This window comes from Notolabrus celidotus, chromosome 22 (genome assembly GCF_009762535.1).
Source record: "Notolabrus celidotus isolate fNotCel1 chromosome 22, fNotCel1.pri, whole genome shotgun sequence".
NCBI classification, from domain to species: domain Eukaryota; kingdom Metazoa; phylum Chordata; class Actinopteri; order Labriformes; family Labridae; genus Notolabrus; species Notolabrus celidotus.
The window spans coordinates 1,873,648-1,895,286 of record NC_048293.1 but is presented as its reverse complement, the minus strand read 5'-3'; the positions used below and the strand labels follow the sequence as shown (position 1 = coordinate 1,895,286).

General features: G+C 40.1%; 1 long non-coding RNA gene across 3 annotated transcripts; it reads left to right on the top strand.

The window, feature by feature from the left end:
* The first annotated feature begins 40 nt into the window (after window positions 1-40).
* LOC117806527 lies at window positions 41-18,385 on the top strand. Of its 3 annotated transcripts, XR_004629686.1 has the most exons (4): window positions 41-66; window positions 209-505; window positions 989-1,080; window positions 18,167-18,385. It is a non-coding gene; the product is annotated as an uncharacterized LOC117806527 (long non-coding RNA). The 3 variants fall into 3 exon arrangements; XR_004629684.1 differs by having other exon boundaries at window positions 48-505; XR_004629687.1 differs by lacking the exon at window positions 18,167-18,385 and adding an exon at window positions 16,387-16,478 and having other exon boundaries at window positions 48-505.
* Window positions 18,386-21,639: the final 3,254 nt, after the last annotated feature.

Sequence of the window (21,639 nt, the reverse complement as noted above, 5' to 3'; positions counted from 1 at the left end):
AAAGTCCCTTTCACCCTTGGCCACGCCTTTTGTTCATTCCAGGAAGTGCCATGCTCCCACAGCCAGGTAACATCACACCTCTAAAAGACAATGTATTCTGGTCTTTACCTCCCACTACAAACTTTATCAAGAGAACAAAAACACCGTTTGAGGATTCACAAATTACAAAGTGTCTCTCTCCATTATGTGTTAACTGTTTGCTGGTCAGGGAGATGAAAGTGTTCTTTTAAAGTGGAGCGATATCAAAGGAAGCAGAAAAGGAACCAACACGGAAAGTTCCTGTAATCCTTCATCGATCCAGCCTCCGTGAGGGTATTTGCAGTCGCTTTCCCTGTGCACTCACAGAGAAAGTCAAGAAGTGCTGCCAGAAACCACACAAGGCTTGCAAATCGATGATCATGGATTTTTTTTTTTGGGCCCCGACATGCATCAGACATGCTTCAGATTTTTGTTTCCTTCAGGCAGAGAATGCTCGCTCAGTTATTTGTGATCGCATGAATTTCAGGTGAGGTGTTTTCACTTTTAGGGAATTTTTTGGAATGTATGAAAATACTGACACAGATCCCCACCCACCAATTTTTAACAGACTCACCAACGTCAACCACTAAAGAATGTTAGATGTGTTCAGAAGAAATAAGTGGAACATTTTTAAAGTAGATTTATTATCAAATTTTAAGAGTTCATTTTTATGTATGTTGCCTTGTGTTTTTTAAAGGGAAAATTGCATTTTTTTTTTACATACTTGTGAAAAATACATGTGAAATGTACGGCACAAAATTCACAAAAATGTTGGTGTTGAAACGATTGAAGGCAACTTAATCTTTGCTTGCCAAATCGATAACTTTTAAAGAACTAGACTTTTTTACTATACAATAATTCAAAGTTAAAATTCAAATACTGCCTATACCCATCATGAATGTAACAGCCACCTGCTCTGGTTCCTGGTGTGACCCTACTGTAGAGAATGCTTTTTACTTGATTTTCCCAGAGTTAAAAGAACCCTGGATGTTGATGCTGACAGGAGTTCCAAAATCCAAAGGTACCTGAACGCAACACAAAGGCCGGCCCATCACACCAAAGGTGAGTTTACGCTTTCCCTAATGAAATCACTTATTAAAGAGAATTGATTTGAAGATTTTACTGATTACTTTTAAAGCCCTGCATGGGCTTGCTCCGAGCTATATAGCAGACCTTTTAACACCCTATGAGCTGACACGTACATTGAGATCCTCAGGCTGAGGTTTACTGTTCATTCCAAACACTAGAATGAAAACAAAAGGGGACAGAGCGTTTGCAGTAAGGGGTCCGACACTCTGGAACCTTCTGCCCGAGGAGATCAGGTCTGCTGAGTCAGTGAGCTCTTTTTTTTTTAAGTTATATTTTTTGGGCCTTTTTGCCTTTATTTCATACGACAGCTGAAGAGAGACAGGAAATGTGGGGAGTAGAGAGTGGGGGAAGACATGCAGGAAATGGTCGACCGGCCGGGAATCGAACCGGCGACCCCTGCGACGAGGACTGTAGCCTCTGTATGTGGGGCGCTTAGACCGCTAGGCCACCAGTGCCCCCAGTGAGCTCTTTTAAATCCCTTCTTAAAACATACTTTTATCACAGAGCCTTCCCAGATTTTATCTGAATTTTATTTGACTTTATTTTATTTTAACCATCTTAAGAAATATATTTTGAAAGAATTGTATTCCTTCAGAGTTCTTTTAAGGGAATTTTATATCTTTTAAAATATGTTTTATTTCTTTATCTTGACTTGTGTGTTTTTATGATCTGCCTGTTTTATTTTGCTGCCCATGTGAAGCACTTTGTAACCTGGTTTTGAAAGGTGCTCTACAAATAAAATTAAAGCCGCGAGCGGCGATGAGCGGGCCCTCGCACACCAGCGGCCGCCGCCTACGCGAGCCGCCCCCACATGTAAAGCCGCTTGATATTTGCCGCCGCGTGATGCAAAAGCAAGATCTGAGAGCATATGCTGCCTTAGGTGGTGCAAACGTTCAAAATTTTGGCAGATTGCCAAGAAAACCTCCAAACTTGACGGTGTGCCACGCCCACAATTTTAGTCTTAACAGAATTCCTTTTATCATTTTTACATTTTCGCATTGAAATCTGTATGTATGTTGATGCACTGCCTGATAGTCAGCATCGCTTGTTCTGGCCACTGCCTGATGATTTTTGGAGATTTGGGCATTTGAAAGTCTAAAAACATTTTTTTTCCCAGCACTGACGAGTGTGTTGGATGAGGTGAAATTACGTGCATTTTAAAGTCACAAAAATCAATTTTTTGACGGGTTTTTTTATGCCCCGCCCCAAAGTCCGACACGCCCACATCTTTCGTCTAAACAGAATGCCTTTACTTTGTATTAATCATCAATGGGTTTACTATAGAATGTGCCTAGTTTGGACTGAATCGGAGAAAAGCTCTAGGAGAAATGAGCAAAAGTATGCACCCTTGCACGGACCCAATTTGGCCCAATTTTGCCTGTTCAAAGCTAGGTGGCGCTCTTCCTGTTGAGTTTGGAATATAAGTGCCACTGACTTTTTTGTGCGTCCTGATGCCATGAATATGTGTAAAATTTTTCAAGCATGTAGCTCAAAAAACTCGACGCGTAGGTTGTTATTTTTACCTCTAGGGGGCGCTACTGAGATTTTTTTTGCGAGACCTATAATAACTTGCAATTTTCACCAGACCCGATGAGTGTGCAAAAATACTCGCGCTTTCATTCACGTTCAGGGGTCCAAAACTGCAATTTTCTATTATATGAAACCCTTAGGGTTACAATAGGGCCTTCGCCACCATCGGTGCTCGGGCCCTAACTATTAAAAATTATTAAAAGAAGTTGGTACGGTTTATGTGGATCTTTTTGGAAAGTGTTGGAGGACCTCTCTGAATGCCTGGTCCTCGCGTGTTCGTTTGATGAAGAAAATAGGAGGAGGTATTGAAGTTTCAAAAATCAGCTTTATTCTAAACACCAGTAGAAATTGCAAAGTGTACAGAGCTCTGGGTCTGACTATCGTGTCCCTGATCAACAACAGTGCTGTTCAGTTCGCGAAGTCTGAACCAACTACTTTTTCCCTGACCCAGTATTTATTAACACATAGGATGAATTTGAATTGTGCATGATTTGAGGGCGTTGTCTCCCCCTCATTGGCCCGAGGCGCGTCCACGTCATCCTCGTTCTGACTCCCATCATACTCCTCCAGGCCTGAGAAGTTGTCCTGAAACGTGACAGTTAGCGCACACACATTCCTGTCTACCCTCAAGGATAACGTTCTCTCATCATTCACCAATGCACATCAGCTACGTGTGGTCTGCCACCTGCCCCCCCCCCCCCCCCCCTTAATTTCTGGGATACTGAACCTATGTCTGCTGATGCATGGAATTCTCCCAAGGCCCTGGTTCCTGTTTTTTGGCTACATTACGTCTTACTTTTAATATGTCGTTGTGACTACGACCTTCAGGTCCTTCTTGTTGTTATGGTTTACCGCTATCCAGACATGCAGTCATGGCGTTCTTTGGTTCTCAGTACTTTTCCACTCTCTCAGATGTTCAGGGTGACCGAGGCCTCAATACTGTACAGGTCTCAGTTCTCCGTGGTGCCAAGCTGCATGGTTTCAGTACACGCTATATTTGTATCTAAACACTCGTGATGATTAGTATATTTGGCTATATGAGTAAAATTAATATGATATAATATGATTAAGTAAATGAATGTGATTGAGTAAATAGTGACAATTGTGAGTATATAAGAGTGAGGTGTGGAGTCCCATATCCACAAAAGACATTATTTATGATCCTGGTTGCTGACCCAGAGCAGAGAAACATTGGGATTAAAATGACCTTACATCCACTGAAACATTAGAGACAAAGTTCAGATTAGTAAATGAGGTCATATCTGAAAAATGATTGTTGTAATTGTTAGACAACTGTCATAAATAAACCAAATGCAGCTCTCACATGAAAAAAGAACACAAGAAGTCGTTGAATGATCCTCTTTAACAGAGTCAAACTGGGACAGTCTCTTTGGTTTTCAAAGAAGAGATGAAACCTAAAAGGCAAAAAGTTCTCTCATTGTTCTGAATGCACTCCTTTAATTCACCCTTGAGCAGCAAAACAACCTTTTTCAAAACAGCAGAACTCCAACATGATGCATAACATTCTCAAGAGGGTTATGGACTTGGATGATACACTCTAAAGCAATTTTATGATTCACAGGAATAACTTCCCCTTGAATAACTGAGTATCTGATCATTTCATTCCCAACAAAAGATGATATTAAAACAGATTATTTGAAAATCCAGAATCTATAATTAGAAGCTTATTTACTGGACAACAGGTGTGTGACGTAAAGTCCATTCTCAGTGTATGCCATGGAGGCAGTCAGTTTCCATTATAGACAGTAACATCATGTACAGCCTAACAGTTCCCCTGTAGTGAAGTAAAAACTTTTAGAGCTCCTGCTGGTGACTGGCTGCAGTATAGGTCCTAAAGCCTGCCTTCTCCATGTGAACAGATGGGACATGGGTCTAAGTAGAAAATGAAAATACACATCAAATAAAAGTTTCTCAAGCATGTTTTCTGTCTTATCAGTTACTTCTTGTCATACAGATTTATATGTACGTGTTCATTTTTTGAGAGACAGCTCATTTCATTCAGTTATTTTATTAAAGGGAGGGTATGTGACGTCATCATTGACAGCTTTGTTGACAAATGCAGGCTCCTGCAGCGTTCTTTATGGGATTAACAGAGTAAAGGAGGAGGGACTTTTGAGCAAAATCTGTCCCCAGCACAGTATGTCTGCCCTCATCGAGACGTCTCTTTTGGCTCCACTTGATTACAATCGGAGGAGATGGAGGCACTTGGCAAGTTTAATATTGCAGCAAGATTATCTCCCAAACTTCTGTGATGTCATTGTAGGACCTAAACTTTCCATTTTCTGCAGATGAAGGCAAGGCAAGGCAAGGCAAGGCAAGGCAAGGCAAGGCAAGGCAAGGCAAGGCAAGGCAAGGCAAGGCAAGGCAATTTGTGTTGCGCATTTCATACACAAGGGCAACTCAATGTGCTTTACATTAAAACAGAGACAGCCCACATCCCAACAATTTTAAAGTCTCTGCATTGGCTTCCAGTATCTTTAAGAATAGATTTTAAGATTGTATTGGTTTTTAAATCTCTAAATGGTCTTGGTCCTTCTTATTTATCAGATTTGCTTTCATTGTATGAGCCAGTGAGAGCTCCCAGGTCTTCAGGTAGTGGACTTTTAATTGTACCAAAAGTAGGAACTAAGACTCACGGTGAGGCAGCTTTTTATTATCACGGCCCACGTCTGTGGAACACCCTGCCTGAAGATCTGAGGGCTGCCCAGAGCATCAATATTTTAAAAAGCAAACTCAAGACCGACCTTTTTAGTCTTGCTTTTAACTAAGTTTCATTCTTATAACAGTTTTATTTATTTATTTATTTATTTATTTATTTATTTATTTATTTATTCATTATCTAGTTAAAATTGTATTCACTCTTATTCTACTTTATTTATTTATGTACTTATTTATTTATTTTAAGTATAGCCTCTTATTTTCTTTTAATGGTTTAATATTTTAGTGTTTTATTATCTTTGAAATGTATTTTATTTTGGTGATTTGAATTTCCTGTGTTGAGTTTTAACATCTTATGTTTCCTCCAGTGTTTCCTCATTAAGATATCATGAGAGGGTTTCCTCAGTTCGTTCAGAAACTTATTTTTATTTTTATTTTTTTCATTTATTTATTATATTTTTGTTTTGTATTTCTATTGTTGCATATATTGTTTTCTTAACCTTAGGATTGTGGGGTGGGTTTGGGGTCAGGGCTGGGGGTGGGATCTTTTTCTTAATTGATTCTATTTGAAGTTGTTTTTCTGTACAGCACTTTGTGTTACAACGTCATTGATTGATTAAAAGTACTGTAAAAGATCCCTCGAGCGTTGAGCTCACAACCCTTCTTTTTAGTAAAGCTTTAACAGAAAACATTGCAGGGAACCTTAATGTCTTTAATGATATGAGTTTAACAAAGCCATGAGCTATAAGGGAGTTCAAAACTCTCTTCTGATCTAGTTAAGTTGAATTAGCATCAGCTGCTTTGAAACAAGGGTGAAGCATGTTTAGCTTGAAGCTGTAGACTCTAGTTATCTAGTTCTTCCACTTGTCTGCTGTCAATACCAGAGTACTGATTACTGCACAAAAGCCTAATGCGTGCATTATATCCTTTAGTTATCTTGTGAAACTTGTCTGGGATGAAGCCTTTGTGAGAAACTAGGAGATTGAACTGTTAACAGAAAATGTCTCCATGCGTTGTTCCCGATGGACTTGCCTTCTTAGATTCAAAATTGAATATTGCCATTGATTCAGGCCGCTACAGAAGTGTTGGCACGACTATGAAAAGATCAGTGGAGTGTAAAGAAGAAAATAATCTATTCTGTTTGAGTCTGTAAATTTAATCTCCCCTTTCTGTCAATAAGGGAGCCTCTAGCTCGGTCTCCTGATGACTCAACAGCTTCTTTTTTTTTCCACAGAATGAGAGCTGTATAGGCAGACATAAGGGATTGTGACCTGTTAATATGGACTTTTAACACTTGAAATATAGTCCAGTCAGGACCACTCTCAGTGAAAGGATTAATTATTTGCATGCAATAGGTTGTTTGCATATAACATCATTTCCATTGCGTGGCAGTGGCGCAAAATGCAGATGGGGGTCAGGAAGTGATTTGCAGCAGTCTGCGCAGATACATAAACACACATTTTTTACGGTTTCCCTAACCAATCAAACAGAGAGCAGCCGACAAGTGTTTATCGTGTCCTAAAGGTCGTGGTTTTAAGTGGGAAATGCAAAAAACTCTGAAAAATGAGGAAACAGTGGATAGAAAACCTTCATTTATGGTCCAGAGAAGCCGAGTCGGGTTATGCCCGTGTGTGTGTGGTGACCACTGTGAGTTAAAGTAATGTATGTATGCTGTATATATGTCTATGTTTAAGGAGCTAACTCCCTCCATACTTTCTAATGTTATGTTTTTCCCATCTTTGTTCTGCTGGAGTTTTTAACCATTACTTAACCACAAACAATAGGTAGTAATTGGTAATGTTAGCCAGATAGCCGAGTTAAAGGTGACATATCATGCAAAATTGACTTTTTAATGGTTCTCTACATGAAATATGTTTCCCTGGCATGTCTACAAACCCCCCGAAAATGAAAAAAATCCATTCTGCCCCGTTCTGATTTCTACACCTTTATTGACCACAAGTTCTCAGTCAGGTTGAAATCAGGTGAGCAGGCAGGCCAGTTCATGAGGCGATCCTCTTTAAAGCCCTGAGAAGCCGTCTTGTCCTGGGAATAACATGAGGCATGTGACGGTGCATTGTGCTCATGCATGAACACTAGCATCTTTTTCACTTTAGAGGAACGCCTCATGAACTGGCCTGCCTGCTCCTGATCTCAACCTGACTGAGAACTTGTGGTCAATACTGAAGAAGATAATTTACAGTAATGGCAAGAAATACAGCTCAAAGAGCCTCTTTGGAAAGACATACAAGGTACAGCTCACAGAGTCAGCAGAGAAGTCATCAGAAACTAAATCAGTTTACAGTGACCTCTGACCCTCACTGAAAGAAAAGGAGGTTATATTGGACATTTGAGAAACACTTTAGATTTGAAATGTTTCAAAGACATTAACAGTTTTATTTTGTATACAAATGTAAAGAAAACAGTTGTTTTTGTTGAAGTTTGAAAACAGTTGTAGTAAATATTATTATTTTCAATCAATAGAACGTTTAAAATGGTGCCTAGTTTTTAATTTTCACAAGTTGTATGCTCTTATCACCAACTTGCATAATAATTTGTCACACTCATTTCTGCAGATTCTGCATTTATTTAAAAATACAGCCAACGTACTTTGAAAAGCATCATTTTAACCACACAGTTGAAGAAATATATTCAATATCTGACTTCTTGACTAATTTGAAAATGAATGTTGCTATAGTTTTTGAAATATTCACAAAAATACTCACATGCCTAATAATTGTGCACACAGTGTATACTATGTAATTTGCCTCTTTGGCAACATTAAAAGCCAGGGAAAAGTGTGATACAATCATTTTAATTTAATTTATAAATGTATTACGTAGTCTTCTAAGCAATCTTCTAAAACACAGCTAAAAATAGTGACAACCCTTATCAAATCAATACGTTTAACTTATCCAAATGTTAGCTGTAAATATTATAATTCAAATGGAAAAGGAGCGAGGTCGGATTGTGAATTCTGTAGTTATAACTCTTGCTCTTGTGTCTGTCTACACGATCTGTACTTTCTGAACAGTGTCTGCATGTGCTCTGGCTCTGGATTCTTCCATGTAAGGACAGTGGTCTGATTTCTACACATTACATCATAACGGGAGGTGAAAGCAGAACAGACTGAGGGATATCCAGGATCTGAAGAATATTACCCAATGATCCACCTCATTCAGAGTTGCATCTTCTATTGAGCCTCATGATAAAAGTGAAAGAGCCTAAATTCCCCAAAGTGTAATATAAAGTCTGCCTCCTTCTGTGCAGATCAAAACTACTTTCCCTGCTGATTTCTGGCTGAATGAGTTTTTTTCTGACTCAGTTGTATCGTGGTAGTGGTTTAACCTCCGGGTGTTGTAGTGGCATTATTGTTTTATCTCCAGCAGAGGAGGTGGGCGTGCTGTGACCCCTCCACCACCCCTCACGGTTATATTACACGTCAGTGGTATTTAAGGCTGACAGACTGTATCCTGTGGGCTATCTGTTCTAATGCAGCGAGGGGGATGGTCGGAAAAAATGTGCAAAAGTAGTCACAGCAATTTATTTCCCTGCGTCTCTCACAGTTTCTCTATCACATATTTATTTCCTTTGTTGAACTGAGGGAGATTTATTCAGGGTTCCCACTCTTTTCCAGAGATCATTTTCCAGGACATTTTCAGTGATGATCAAGCTGGTATGACAGTCTAAATTTGGTTCCTAATTTAGTTCCTCAATAGTCTAATATGTTCCTATCAGTGGAAGTCTACATTGAAAGACGTGCAGTCTATGGCTATCTTTGAAATCATCTCTAACATGCTTAAAAATTATGGCAAATTAATTATAGAACAATGCAACCACAGATGTACAGCACTTTATTAGTGCAACCAAGTAACTATGATGGTCAACTCCCATCTCAGCTTTCTCTTTTCTCAATAAATATAAAATTAGCTATGTAAAAAACAAAAGAGTCAGCAAAGGACCCTGGAAGCTGCCTTACTGAAATTAAAAAAAATAATAATAATGAGAGGATCAGTGCTTTAATGACCTAAATAGAACTGAATGACAAAAATGGCCACAAATGTTGAATGGGGATGTGTTTTTTTTTAACCTTGTCAGGTCGCACGCAGTCATGTTGGAATCATTTTCCAGGACATTTGACTTTTTCTCCCATTTTCCAGGTGTTTTCCAGTACTGGAAAACTGGTCAACTGTTTTCCAGGTTTTCCAGGACGCGTGGGAACCTTGTTTATTACTCTTACTTCTTTAAAGGTGACATGTTCGTTTACCCTTCTTTCTTTCTTTCTTTCTTTCTTTCTTTCTTTCTTTCTTTCTTTCTTTCTTTCTTTCTTTCTTTCTTTCTTTCTTTATTTCTTTCTTTCTTTCTTTCTTTCTTTCTTTCTTTCTTTATTCAGATCCCCATTAGCTGCCACTAATGCAGCAGCTACTCTTCCTGGGGTCTACATAACACAAAACATAACATACAAAATATACATAAAATACAAAACTAAAAATTCAACAAACATTACAAAGAAAAACTGTGAATGCTATATAGAAATAAAATACAAAAAACAGAAAAATGCTACAGACATGAAATACAAAAACAGAAACATGCTACAAACATAAAATAGAAAAAAGGAAAATGCTTCAAACATGCAATAACATGAATCAAAAAACAAAACAGTATGTTTACTAAAATTCATTAAAATTCATTAATGTTAGAGTTCTGATTAAGGTGTTCCTTTAAGAGTCTTTTAAAACTGGCTTTACTGGGGGCTTCAATTATAGTGACTGGTAAATGATTCCAAAGTGTGATGGCTCTATACATAACAGATCTGCTCACCGCATCAGTTCTTGGTCTCTTCTTAACTAAATGACCCTGAACAGCCTGCTGGGTACTGTGACTGTGTTGGTCCCTCACATACTTCATTTGTGGAAAAAGACAATTTGTTTGTTTACTAAAACAAACATTCCTAATAAAATTTGCAAGGTTGCATGCCAACCTCCTGTCTACTCTGAGCCATGAAAGACTGGCAAGCTTACGGGCTTCCCCTGGGAATCCTGTGTTTCACGTCACAATTCTATGAATTCTGGACAATCCCCCTACGCTAAGTCTGCAAAAATGTCCACTTACAGAAAGGGGGCATTAAAGGGCTCAAAAAATCTGTGATAGATCCCTCACACACTTGAGGATTTGACAGTGGGACAGCCCTAAGCACTCACAGACTTAGCGGGAACTCGCCTCAAAGTCAGTGAGTGCTTGATGTTGGACATTGAGTTTGGGCCTCTGTGTTTCCTCCCCACTGAGTCCAATCATTGCATCTTTTTCCCTATTCCCATTGATTCCTTCGTGTTTATTTTGAATCTTATGTCACTTCCTAGTCTTGTTTTGGTTTTGGCTCCTCAGTGTTTTTGTTTTCTTGCTATAGTAAGTTTCTTCATTTTTGCCTTTTGGACTTTTGTCAATGAATAGTTATCAGCGTGTGGGTCCTTTCCCTTTGTTTTATTACATGTGACAAGTTTGGTCGATGTGCTTTTAATCAACAAAAGTCTGAAGTGGTCCTTAATCTTAACCACAACTTTAGTACAGTCATGGCCGAAAGTTTTGAGAATGACACAAATATTACATTTTCAAAGTCTGCTGCTTCAGGGTTTTTAGGTGTTTTTGTCAGATGTTTCTATGGTATAATGAAAAACAATTAGAAGCATTTCATAAGTATCAAAAGCTTTTATTGAGAATTACACAGAATTCATGCAATAAGTCAATATTTGCAGTGTTGACCCTTCTTGCTGTCAATCAACTTCTGGACCAAATCCTGACTGATGGCAGTCCATTCTTGCATAATCAATGCTTGGAGTTTGTCAGAATTTGTGGGTTTTTGATTGTCCACCCGCCTCTTGAGGATTGACCACAAGTTCTCAATGGGATTAAGATCTGGGGAGTTTCCTGGCCAAGGGCCCAAAATCTTAATGTTTTGTTCCCCGAGCCATTTTGTTCTGACTTTTGCTTTATGGCAAGGTGCTCCATCATGCTGGAAAAGGCATTCTTCATCACCAAACTGCCCTTGGATGGTTGGGAGAAGTTGCTCTCGGAGGACGTTCTGGTACCATTCTTTATTCATGGCTGTGTTTTTAGGCAAGATTGTGAGAGAGCCCACTCCCTTGACCGAAAAGCAACCCCACACATGAATGGTCTCAGGATGCTTCACTGTTGGCAAGAGACAGGACTGATGGTAGCGCTCACCTCGTCTTCTCCGAACAAGCCTTCCTCCAGATGCCCCAAACAATGGGAAAGGGGATTCATCAGAGAAAATGACTTTACCCCAGTCCTCAGCAGTCCAGTCCCTGTACCTTCTGCAGAATATCAGTCTGTCCCTGATGTTTTTACTGGAGAGAAGTGGCTTCTTTGCTGCCCTCCTTGACACCAGGCCTTCCTCCAAAAGTCTTCGCCTCACTGTGCGTGCAGATGCACTCACACCTGCCTGCTGCCATTCCTGAGCAAGCTCTGCACTGGTGGTGGCCCGATCCCGCAGCTGTAACACCTTCAGGAGACGGTCCTGGCACTTGCTGGACTTTCTTGGGCGCCCTGGAGCCTGTTTGGCAACAATTGAACCTCTCTCCTTGAAGTTCTTGATAATTGGATAGACGGTTGACTGAGGTGCAATCTTACTCGCTGCTATAAACTTCCCTGTTAGGCCCTTTTTGTGCAATGCAATGATGGCTGCACGTGTTTCCTTGCAGGTAACCATGGCTAACAGATGAGGAACAATGGTGTCATGCACCATCTTCCTTTTAAAGTGTCCAGTCACTCAATCATGACAGATTGATCGCCAGCCTTGTCCTCATCAACACCCACACCTGTGTTAATGTGTGTGACACCTGTGTGTCATTGAAATGATGTTAGCTGGTCCTTTTGTGGCAGGGCTGAAATGTAGTGGAAATGTGTTTTTGGTGATAAAGTTCATTTTCAAGGCAAAGAGGGACTTTGCAATTAATTGCAGTTGAGCTGATCACTCCTCATAACATTCTGGAGTATATGCAAATTGCCATTATAAAAACTGAAACAGCAGACTTTGTGAAAATGTAATATTTGTGTCATTCTCAAAACTTTTGGCCATGACTGTAGACACAAGCAGATATTGTAGGAACTGTAACTGAAAAATATTGTTACTGAAATGAATCCAGGGTTTTCTAACGTGTCAGATATGAAGGTTTTTGACAAGAAAACAGGCATGCAACCACTTTTATCCCTGCTTTTGTTTTCCCTTTTGAGTCCCTTCAAAGATGTATCATCAATGTGCATGCTCTTGTTCCAGTTAGATCAAGTTAAACCCTATGTGTTGCCTTCTTATTCACCTCACAATACATCCTCCTTTTATTCCTGCCAGCTAAAGCCATTATTTATAATCCCTTCATGGTCCTGTTTATTTTGAAGGTAAAGAAAGTTGATACAAGACATTCTTTTTTTTTTCAGAGGCATACTCTTATTCTCATGTGAATTTGAAACCCAGTAACTCTGGCAATCAGATAAAAGTTTTCAAAACGTCCAATATTTCCTTTGAAATGTAGCAGATGAAAAGAAAACTCCTGCTAACTAGTATTTCCTCCCTTGCTCTGCTCAAACCCACCACAGAAATGGTGAGTTATTGCTTCCATGATTCTGTCCAATGTTCCAGAGCTGAAAGTGCTGTGTGCAGAGTTTTCTGCCAGCTAAAGCGGATTCATCAATCAGCCTCCACCCTGCCGCCTCCGTCATATTACATGTCAATGGTAATAACGATAATGATCCCTGGCTGCCTATATCCCTGGAGGAATTTCTCAACAGAGCAGCTCTGCTAGACTCTCCCTCTTCCTTACAGATCCTCCTCTTCGCTTGCACATCCATGTATGAGTGGCTATTTAATTCATATTCCCAGTTGGTACCTGTCAGGCTGTGTCAGAGGCAGTGGAGGGGAAGTTGCCCCAAAGCTATGGCTTCAAAATCGGCTCACCTGCCCTTAACCCTGAGTTCTAGTGGGATAAATTGCTATTCTGACCCTGTTTCTGTGACCTACACTTACACAGTAGTAGTCAGGGAGAATGCTCCTTTCTGATTGGCTAGAAATGTACTGAATGAATTTATTTCAGGAGTGTAGCTGCACAGCTGACTCAACAATTTGATGTTATATACAATTTTCAGTTAGTTTGTAAAATGTTACTTCAGAAAAATGCATTTCAATGTGTACAGTTTGGTTACAGTTTGCTGCGTTCAGCAAACATAACAGATATTAAACGGCCACATAACTCTCAACATATTTCTACTTGAGTTTTATGCAAAGGAGTAGGCAAATACAACTTCTGCTTTTGGTGGTGAAGCAAGTTTGCATCTTTGTGTGTTCAAATTAAGTAGTGGTGAACTTTTGGTATGGAATGTGTGTCATTGACGACATCCTCCACGGCCCAAATTTGACAAGTTATGAAATGTATCCCTGCATCCATGGTGGTAAATGTCAGTGACAGGAGTCAAGAAACTGTAGACCAGGGGTGTCCAAACTTTTTTCAAAGAGGGCCACATATGATGTTGTCAGAATACCTCAGGGCCAGTGGCTCCTACTGAGACTTTGGAATGCTAAATGTTATATATGAAATATTAAATAACAATTATTTTAAGTTTTCTCAATAAATCAGTAACTAGGAAGTCCTCAGTTCTCCACAAGCCACGTAAACATTAGCAAATTTTATCTTCTTCTGGAGGAAAATGTTTTTCATTAGGGTCGGGCAATGTGGGAAAAAATATTGTCTCATTTTCCTATGGCAGGATCACAATCTGGATTTCATCACACTTCTTTTTTATGTTGTTTTGAAGACTTTGCTGACCAGCAGACAACATTTTAAGAACTAAATAATTATTTTCTTGAGTTCTGAACATTTTTATGCACTAAATTTTTCCCTTTTCTGCACAATTTCATAATTTTGGTCTTGTCTTGTGTCCTCTTTTGTGTGATCTGAACTTTTAGTGTTCATCAAGAACATTTTCACATCATGATAAAAACATGAATTTGAAAACCTGTCAGCTTTAAGAGTTCTTGTGTTTCTTCTTTATTGCCGTCTTGCAGAATTCCCAGAGCTTTGGCTTTAGACAGGAAGTCCATATGAAGCTTTTTGAGACATTTCTGGATTGACTTTAGTTTTGTTTGTGTGCTTGAAAGAAACTGCAAATGTACAGATGATTCAGAATGTGATTAATTTCTGTGGAATAAATAAAACAATATAAGATGGAAGTTTGGGGCCATAAATAAATGGACTTTGGGCCACGATTGGCCCCCGGGCCATACTTTGGACACGCCAGCTCTAGACATACAGTACGTCCATGCAGTCCGATGTATTCACCAATACAGGCTTATTACAGTTATAGAGGCATTCATTTGTATGTTAACAGTAAGGACAAAATGAAGCAGAGCTGTTTTGAATCATTTTTGGGGGCGTCTATCCAGGTGATCTGTAGTCTCAGGACTATTGGACATATCGAGTTGATACTGAAGTAATTTCTTTTTTGATGTCAGTGTGATAGAAATGAACCTTTAATCATTCGATTCATCTCAGAACTTCTTCCCAAGGATTAAGACTCACACACTGAGTCTGTTCTGTGTGGAGTCGCAGCCCGAAGCTGGCTCAGACCTCTTGTAGATCCAAAGTAGAACATCCAATATCAGGTTCATTCCATAACGCCATACCTTGTCTGAAAATACCCAATTTAAAATATGACATTAAACAAACAAAAGCATGAAAACATAACATATTTTAAAATCTAAGATCATAAAATTAGTTTAAAAAATGTCATGAAAACTCAGTTTGTTAAAATAAATTAAAACTTTGTAGTTACAGATATAAAAACTAGGGATGAAAAATGAGTTAGCAAGGACCAACTTCCTGTAATAAGGATTCAAGAATTCAAAGGTTTTTATTGTCAATTTTCACTGTATATACGAGACATACAGGTAAAACGAGATGCTGTTTCTCTCTTCCAGCTTTTAAATATCTAAAATTTAAATATAAAATACAATAAGATATCATAAAATACAGTTCTATAAAACATCCTATGTACACAGTGCAGGTAGTGCAGTGACAGTTTCAAAATGGACAATAGTAAATAGATAGCAGTGCAAATGATATTAAGGTGCATGATAATAGGCCGAAACCTCGAGCAGGACCAGACTCACGTTAGACAGACATCTGCCTCGATCGAGTTGCGGTCACAAAGAGGGATAGAGGGAGGTGAAGAGAGAGAGATGATAGCAGTGAGATGGAGAGTAGTAGCTGTAGCTGGTGGAGTCTGGCACGACCGAAGCAACAAGCTGTCTACGGCAGCGACTCAGAGGAACCTATGAGACAAGGGAGCTCAGGGACTCCAGAAAGGTCTATGGTTAGAAACTATTTAATTTAATTGGACAGGTAGAGTTAAGTTAAGTCCTCAAAGAACAAACTACCTTTTCTTAACATTACAGATTTTGTTTTATCAAGCAATAATTACTTAATTCTCAATAAATGTTTGTTATTGTAACTGTGACATTCCTGAACAATCCATTTGACCACTGAATGACCCCTTCAGAATAGAATAACAACAAGGAGATGACTCATGTCATCTTGAGGGCAGAGACCTTTTATAGTCTCTCCCTGAGCTCCCAGGAGAGGTCACAGACCCCAGGTTAGGAACCTCCATCAATGGCTTCACTCCGAGCCTTCTCCTCCTCCTCCTCCTCCTATTCGTCCCTCTTGGCTCTTGCGTTACAGTCCCCCTGCCAAGAGCTGATGCGCCCCCCCCCCCCCCCCCCCCCCCCCCCCCCCCCCCCCCCCCCCCCCCCCCCCCCCCCCGCAGGATGGAGGAAGTGGTAATGTCAGGAATGATTAGAACAGCCGGGGTTGTAGGAGCATCTCTCCTGTCAGGGTTGTTGAAGATAACGGAGGTCTCAGGAGAACTACAGTCCAGACAGCTAACATTCTTTTTCTTTCCACCCTTAAAAGCCTGTTCAGCACTCACACACACACATACTGCTGTTTCTATACGCATTGTCTTCTTTAAAAAGTAGTGTAAGGTTTCATTCTGTTTTTTTTGCAGGCGAAACACTGTAATGATGTCCCCTTTACTTTACGTACATACTGCTGTGATTCGTCTTTTCATCAGTTGCTCACTGTAAAAGAGAATCAGACAAGATAACTTGTTTTGTTTTTAGTATATTAAAGGTGACATATCATGCAAAATGGACTTTTTAATGGTTCTCTACCTGAAATATGTGTCCCTGGCATGTCTACAAACCCCCCGAGAATGAAAAAAATCCATTCTGCCCCTGTTCTGATTTCTCCACCTTTCTGTAAATGTGTGTGAAACCAGCCGTTTCAGACTTCAGTGTTTTTGTTACGTAACAACAATATCCGGTCTGTCACTGAGTCAGAGCTCGGAGCTTGTTCAGCCCATAGACTGTATAAAATAATACTGAATCCCTCCTCCGTTTTTAATTACCTGCACAAATGTGTGCCAACAAGGAGCTTAGGAGGGAGGCATGCTAGTTGTAGGCTGTCTTAATAAACACAAAGGTCGGTTTTACTCCCCACGTCTGCAGATTTGAAGATCTAGTGGATGATTTTTATTTATCATGGATAAGTGCTAGCGCTAGTTAGCATAGCTACATAGCTACATGTCGAAGCTGTAGCTGTGTAGCAAGACACACGTCTACATACTGACAAAAAAAACCCAACAAGAAACACAGAATCTGTGACCAATCCTTCAGAAAGGTCCCGCTGCCTTTCTGGCAGAGGTCGGTTTTACTCCCCACGTCTGCAGATTTGAAGATCTAGTGGATGATTTTTATTCGTCATGGATAAGTGCTAGCGCTAGTTAGCATAGCCACATAGCTACATGTTCATAGCTGTGTACCAAGACACACGTCTACATACTGATAAATAAAACAACAAGAAACACTAAATCTGTGACCAATCCTTCAGAAAGGTCCTGCTACAGGCGCCTCGCCGTCAGGATCAGATTCTGGATCAGATTCAGAGGGTTGAAGTAACGTGATCTCTGAGCAGCCGTGTATATTCAGCCAACATGTAAACATTAGATCAACGTGCTGGAGAGCCGAGGGCACATCCACTTCCTGAGGGGGCGTGGTCAGAGAGAAAACAGAGTGTTCTGAGGAGGACTGAAGAAGAGGGATTTTCAGGCAGACCAAAATCTGATTTCAAAGTGTTTTTTTGAGCATAAAGTTTAAAGACATGTTTTGGGGACCTCTTAGACCAATATATATTGATGAAAAAAGCGTGATATGTCACCTTTAAAGCACCCAAAACTACTCATGTTTTTGAAGACTTGACTAAAAAGTGAAATTTTATTTTGAGTAGTTTATTATTAAGTAAAGTTATTAAATTTTACAAACTCAGAGCCCCTCTCTGTCAGAGTAGAGAAACGTGGGCTACATAAGTAAAGTTAAAAAAAATAGATAAAATGCACTAAAGAAATAGTTTCAGTCAGAAGAAAGTCTTACTCAGATTTCCATTGAAATGTATTCATGGAAAAAATAAATAAAATCAAAGTTAATGAAAATAGTGTTATCATAGACGTGCAATTTGACCCCAAAATGGTTGATGCCTTCAGCATGAGTCATGATTTTCATGTCCTTTGAAGTTCTAAAGTCCATCAGTTGATAATTAAATGTTATGTGATCTGTGATTAACTGCCTTGAATGTTGCTCCATGCTGAGTTTAAAAATGTTGATCTGAAACATGTCTGAAGGTCAATCCAGTCTGCAATTGCAAAAATGTCCATGGCTCATTAAAAAAAAAAGATACTGTACAATCTGGTGCACAAAGATGTACTTTTGATACCTTTTTTCATCTTAAAGGTGAGATGCGTCCTATGAACCAGTGACATCAACACTTGAAGAAACAAGCAAACACTGCGCTGCACAAAGCATGCTGGGAAACATAGCGAAAAGTGCCACTTTTTAAAAGCTTTTCTCCTTCATTAGGTCACAGTCATGCATTTCAAGTAAACGCTTGTATAAGTAAGTAAATAAACCTTGTGGAGTGCTGGTGTGGTCGAAAAGATTCCACATATTTAAGACAGCAAGTGACCAGTAAATGTAGATGGCGAGTTCAGGGAAGTTGGTCGTGAGACATTGGCCACGGTTATCAATCAATCAATCAATCAATCAATCAATCAATCAATCAATCAATCAATCAATCAATCAATCAATCAATCAATCAATCAATCAATCAATCAATCAATCAATCAATCAATCTTTATTTGTATAGCGCCAAATCACAACAAACATTATCTCAAGACGCTTTTACAAACATAGGAGGTCTAGACCACTCTATGTTAAATTATGAACAGAGACCCAACACCAAGACAGGGTAAGACTCAGTCTGACCCCACCTTAATCCATCATGAGCATTACACCTCGCAGTATTTAGCTAGTTACAGTGGAGAGGAAAAACTTCCTTTTAACAGGCAGAAACCTCAGGCAGAACCAGACTCATGTTAGACAGCCATCGTGCCTCGACCGAGTTGGGTCTGGAAAGACAGATAGAGGGGAGTAAGAGAGAGAGGTGATAGTGATGAGACGAGTAGTAGAAGCTGTTGCCGCTGGAGTCCAGCACGTCCGTATCAGCTGGAGTCCAGAACGTCCGCAGCAGGAGGACGTCTACGGCAGCTCAGAGGAATCTACGAGACAAGGGAGCTCAGGGACTCCAGAAAGGTCTATGGTTAGTAACTTTAATGGGACAGGCAGAGTTAAAGTAAGTGATGAAGGGGTTGGGGGGAAGGGGGTGAGCTAGGATCCCAGCGTGTCAGTGCGCCAGTTCCCCCGGCAGTCTAGGCCTATAGCAGCATAAAAAAAGCTGGTCCAAGCCTGATCCAGCTCTAACTATAAGCTTTATCAAAAAGGAAAGTTTTAGGTCTACTCTTAAAAGTGGAGAGGGTGTCTGCCTCCCGGACCCTGACTGGTTGATGATTCCAAAGGAGAGGGGCCTGATAACTGAAGGTTCTACCTCCCATACTACTTTTAGAGATTTTAGGTATAACTAGCAAGCCTGCATGTTGGGAGCGTAGAGTTCTAGAGGGGTAATAGGGCACTATGAGCTCTTTAAGATACGAGGGTGCCTGATTTTTTTACATGATGTTTTAATTAAAATTGTATTAAAAACAATAAATCTCAACGTAAATGTTTGAAACAGTGTTGTTATTTAAACAATCCACCTTTTTAAAACAATTTGGGATAAATTAATCGGAACTAGGTTAATAAACAGATTTGGGATGAATAAAATTTAAACTACTGTATATCCAGCCAACATCAGCTGGAGTCCAGAACGTCCACAGCAGGAGGACGTCTACGGCAGCTCAGAGGAATCTACGAGACAAGAGAGCTCAGGGACTCCAGAAAGGTCTATGGTTAGTAACTTTAATGGGACAGGCAGAGTTAAAGTAAGTGATGAGGGGGTTGGGGGGAAGGGGGTGAGATAGGATCCCAGTGTGTCAGTGCGCCAGTTCCCCCGGCAGTCTAGGCCTATAGCAGCATAAAAAAAGCTGGTCCAAGCCTGATCCAGCTCTAACTATAAGCTTTATCAAAAAGGAAAGTTTGAAGCCTACTCTTAAAAGTGGAGAGGGTGTCTGCCTCCCGGACCCTGACTGGTAGATGATTCCAAAGGAGAGGGGCCTGATAACTGAAGGTTCTACCTCCCATACTACTTTTAGAGATTTTAGGTACAACTAGCAAGCCTGCATGTTGGGAGCGTAGAGTTCTAGAGGGGTAATAGAGCACTATGAGCTCTTTAAGATACGAGGGTGTCTGATTTTTAAGGGCTTTGTAGGTTAAAAGAAGGATTTTAAATTCTATTCTACATTTTATTGGGAGTCAGTGTAGAGAAGCTAACACTGGAGAGATGTGCTCTCTCTTCCTAGTTCTAGTCAGTACTTGAGCTGCGGTGTTTTGAACTAGCTGAAGAGTCTTTAGAGACTTATTGGGGCAGCCTGATAAGAGGGAGTTACAGTAATTTAACCTGGAGGTAACAAATGCATGGACTAGTTTTTCTGCGTCGCTCTGAGATATAAGATAAGGATCCATCACCATGGAACACTAACTGACGTGGAATCACTGGGACGATTTTCGAAAATCTGTAAACATAAATCATTTAAATCCTAAAATAATCTTTGAATCAATGTTTTTTGACAACGTGTTTGTATTTTAAGTTAGTAGCCGGGTAATAAACGGGTTAATGTATGGTGAGCAGGTAGTTATGGGAAAAAGAACCCCTTCAGGGTGGTCACCCTGTCAGGATTTCTTTTACCATAACAACCTGTTCACCATACATTATCCCTTAGGCATTGGCTTCAATTCTCGCGGCCGGAGGTTACCGCTTGTAATAAACATGATAATACAGTCCCTCCAGGATTTTGTGGGGGGGGGGGTTGTGATCGTTGCGGCCCAAAAAGCCTGATTTTGGGACAGCTTTTTGAGAAAAATTGCAATGAAAGTTGTGATTTTTTTAAGCTCTTTTGCCCAATAACATCTCAGGGGCAAGTAAATATGCTAAATTATTGGCATTTGTTTTTAGAAAACATTCTTTCTCTGACCACTGTGAATGCATTTTGATTCTCTTGATCCACAGAAAAATGCCATGAAACAGCTGTAATGCACATTTATGACGGTCCTTGAATGAACCCTGCATTGACAGGCGCACTGGACAGTCAGTCCAGGACTGTGATGTCACAGTGTAGCTGGAAGGTTTTAGGAGTGTGATATCATAATGAGGTTAGAGCTGTGTGGGTATATAGGAAGGTACCAGATCAAAACAGCTCACATTGCAGAGAAGAGAGAAGATAGAGAGAGAGATTTGTCTTACACACCTGTTGGTTGTGAATTCAAACACTTTGAGAAATCTTTGAAATCTGTTCACACCTGACATGGATGAATTTGAATCTAGAGTTCGGGTAGGTAAAACCCTGCACAGCAGCTCGTCTTCCTACACCGTCCTGGATTTTATTGGGGAAGGCTCCTTTGGCGAGGTGGCCCTGTGCCTGAATGTCCAAACTAAAGACACAGTGGCTGTGAAAATCCTCAATGAGGACTCTACTACCATCCTGGACGCAGAGAGAGAGATCGCCATGTTAAAACTCATCTCTGTACGCGATCCAGACCAAATTAACGTGGTGAAGTTTTTGGAGAAGTTCGAGCATGCCGGAAAGACCTGTCTGGTGTTTGAGATGCTGGACATTGATCTGTTTAAATTGATCTGCACTAACGGCTCTACTCTGTTCCTGAACGAGATCCGGCCAATAGCTCAGCAGCTGTTGGTCGCCCTAGACGCCCTGAAA